The sequence below is a fragment of the Monopterus albus genome, unplaced genomic scaffold (genome assembly GCF_001952655.1).
Source record: "Monopterus albus unplaced genomic scaffold, M_albus_1.0 scaffold19.1, whole genome shotgun sequence".
NCBI classification, from domain to species: Eukaryota; Metazoa; Chordata; class Actinopteri; order Synbranchiformes; family Synbranchidae; genus Monopterus; species Monopterus albus.
The window spans coordinates 1,197,677-1,201,476 of NW_018127899.1; the positions used below are offsets into that span (position 1 = coordinate 1,197,677).

Below are 3,800 nucleotides of genomic sequence, written 5' to 3' on the forward strand. Positions count from 1 at the left end.
GTCTAATACTCTGTATGAACATTCAGTGCCACTTATAATGAGTTATCCTCTAGATTTCACTGGGAAACGTTCAAGGGTGTGGACACTATCCACCCAAACGCGGGTTGTCTGTTGAGTTTCATCATCCTTAGGGCGTTTTGCTTTTGATCATGCTTAAATGGCCTTTTTCTATTAAACGAATCTCCCGCATGAAATATTCCGATGCGACCATGTTGCGGAAACACGCCTCCCGCATTTCACAAATGGATTAATTGATTATTAGATTTTCTTTAACGCCTCCAGTTCAACCTGGTTTCTATGAAGCAAAGGCCGTCGCTTCATAACACAGCAGCCAAAAGGACCGATGATGCTGAGTAACCCTCACTGCAGTTGTTCCAGAGGCTGTAATAAAAACTGCCTGCATGGGGTACACGGCTGTTTAGGCTGGGCTGAACGAATAAAGACAAAAAGGCTTTGCCATTTGTTCTTTCTGCAAATGACTCAGGGATGATGAGCCAAAAAAACGGGCCGGTTCACCAGGAGAAATGCGGGTGGGGAACGGAATTTAAAGAATAAAATGGGGAAAAATCAACCCAACAAATCACATCACACCGGTACCATGTGGTTCGCTGTTCTGCCCGAGCACAACCTGTTCTCTGGGGAATGCGCATAAATTAATGTGCTCTCTCCCGCCTAGTCTTCGTGACATCCATGTGCATTATTTCATCATCTACTGCCCAGCCACATTCTGCGCACTGGTACCTCTATCAGCCTCACGCACACTATGCCATGCCTTATCATAAACCCAAACCCCAGTAAGGATGCTGCTGCTGAGGGTACTCACCTGTGCGGAATAACACTCGTCCTTTATTGAAACGATGCGTCTCAAGGAATGAAATTGTGAGAGGACATACACGGGGCAGACATCATCACTTGCTTCTCTGTCATCCAATCAGGCCGGTGTGTATTGCCTCAGACTCCGCGCTTTGACTCCTTGTAATGACCGATGCATGACACGCACAAAGGGGTGCTGCTCTCCGATGCACCCACATAATCTCGTTTTCTCACTTGTTATTTATGCCACATTTCACCACAAACAAATTACATGCCTCTGATATATGGCCCTGTATAAAATACATGTTGCCATGTTCAAGATTTAAAGTGAAACAAGCGTCTTTGTTTTCTGTACCTACCTTGTTTTTAATTTTGGTACGATCCACTACTAGACAAATGGGCTGGCTTATGGATGGATGCAATGTGCCTCTGTTTATAAACGATCATTTCCTCCTCTGGATATTTGTTCATCTGGGCATTACGCCGGCTTATATTTACAGTGTTTTCATAACGGAAAACAGACTGGAGTTACGATTTTAACCAGTAAAAACTGAGATTTTAATCAAGGTCGGCATGGTGCGCGTCATCCACGGCGTAATCTTCGAGGCTACTGCTGCACAAATAAAAAAAATAAATATATAGCCTATTATAAATCTGTTTTGTGACAGATATGTTTTTAAATAGGTGGTCAATAGCCTTTATATCGGTAGAATTTAGATAATGCCGAGATCCATTATGTGGTAGTACAATTACTCGAGCACTGTAAGTGGCTCAGGAGGTAGAGCGGGTCGTTTCCTAACCGGAGGATTAACGGTTCGATTCCCAGCTTCTCCAGTCAACATGGCGATGTGTTCTTGAGCAAGACACCGAACCCCGGGTTGTCACCGGCTTGCGAGTGTGAATGTCCGAATAATGTCAAAGCGTTTTGAATGTGCTGCAAAAGCACTATACGAGTATAAGACCATAACCGATCTGTTTTGAGGTAGGCTATCTGTACTGGAGTATTTTCATCTTCTGCTACATTACACTTTGACTTCATTACATTTTAGGGGTAAATGGTGTACTTTTACTCCAACAAATGTTTTGATAACGTTACTTACCAGTTAGTTTTCAGAATCAGATTACATAGGCATATTATCATAAGGCAATAGCTCCACCTTTACCAGCTTTAAATGTGACGTACACAATAATGCATCAGTGATTATAATCCAATAATGTTTATATTCATTCATGTTAAATGCGCATTTTGAAGATTGAGTACTTTTACTTTTGGTAATTTAAGTATATTTTGATGCGTGTGCCTTTGTACTTTAGCAACATTTTGAATGTAGGGCTCTGACTTGTTGACCTGTCCAGAATACTACTTACACCTGGTTTTCATCAGTAATAATAATAATACATTAGCATTTTGGATAATAATAATGCATGGCAAGTACTTTTACTTTCATAGTTTAAGTACATTTTGTTGATAATGCTTCTGAACATTTAGTCAGTTAAAGTATTTAATGCAGGTCCTCCACCTACTGGATCATGTGACGGCACCCCATGATCCAGTTCTCTGTTGCTTGGGGTGTGAAAATCTCTGACAACTGTTAAACTGTGCACAGAAAGCTTTGGTTAAGGTTAATGCTTATGGACACCGCTGCACCGCTCTGTGTTTAGAGTTTCACAGTGTCACATGTTTAGCAAGAAAACTTGAACCCAGTCAAAGATCATGATAAAGCTGTCTGAGAGGAATTGCATTTAAAGTGACATAATCTGAATTTCATTTATCAGCTGAGAGGAGTTTACCTTTGCTCCATTTTGAAGGCTAAATCTTCTATAGAAGAGGAGAATCATTGTCCTGTGTTCCTTTTTTCCTGAAAAGCTGATTTTTCTGGCTATTTCACTGAGATGAAATTCATGTGTAGATTGGAAAGAAGAGCTTGATGCTGCCCACATCTTTTTCCTGAGCTGCTGCAGTCTGAGTAAATATCCACCCAGTATTTCAGGTGCATCAAGGGCATCATCATACAAACCTCACAGTAGTTGTCAGCAGGACTTTGCCAGGCAGAAATGTGTGTGTGAGAGAGTGCTCACATAAGTCCTGTTACTTTCAGTTCATAGCACTTACACAGTTCTTTACAGCTCTCCTCTGATGGAGGATGAAGTGTCTCTGACACTTTGGTGCATAGCTCTGTACTCCTAACCCGAACACAGCTCTTCATACCCACTGTACAGAATCTCCAGTGCAGTTTCTTTTCTCTGCTGGAGCCCAACTAGAGCAGACTTATTGATTGTTGCTAATAGCCTCCATCTCATTAGCAGGGCCACACAGAAACCCTAAAAGCAATGAAAGAAAACTGTGCTAATTGTTTTAGTGCATGTGTATTTTGTTTGGCTGATGACAGCATAGGTCACCTATAAATTATTTAGGTAATTGATGGCACCCATTCAAAAACCAAGCGAGGTATTATCACTGCATGATCACCATCTGTTCAGAGAATAACGCTGTGGATTGAAAAGCTGTTTAAAAAAATGTTCTTTTCATCCTTAGCCCCTTTCAGAGTGTGTTATAAATATCAGTATTGTATGTGGTAGCAAACGTGTCTTTAGACAACCTACAGGAGATAAATAAGACATAACAAAGCTAAGAGTATAAAGCCAGGCAACTTACTTCCTTGTACTGGCACAGCATTGCTTTGCTAATGTCAGCATGCTAACAGTGACATTATAACATGCTGATGTTTTAGCAGGCATAATATTACATTTCACCAACTTTCTTTAGTGTTAGCATGCTAACATTAGCTAATTAGCTAATGTTAATTAGCACTAAATACAAATTGCAGTGAATGGAAATGTCATTCATTTTTGTTTTTGTTTTTAAACCAAAGTACTGGACAAATGGAAATACTGATTTGATAAATGTACTAGAGCAAAACTCTCTTTTAAAATGACAGTTGTCAACCTACTGGTGGTGCTAGATGAAAAGTCAAGGAATCACCAAA

At 40.4% G+C, this 3,800-nt stretch overlaps 1 protein-coding gene across 1 annotated transcript in view; it reads right to left on the minus strand.

The window, feature by feature from the left end:
• slc6a15 (solute carrier family 6 member 15) overlaps positions 1-1,057 on the minus strand; it is a 16,823-nt gene extending 15,766 nt beyond the window's left edge. The window contains 1 exon segment of the mRNA XM_020593387.1: positions 824-1,057. The gene's annotated coding sequence lies outside the window, so the exon portion shown is untranslated.
• Positions 1,058-3,800: the final 2,743 nt, after the last annotated feature.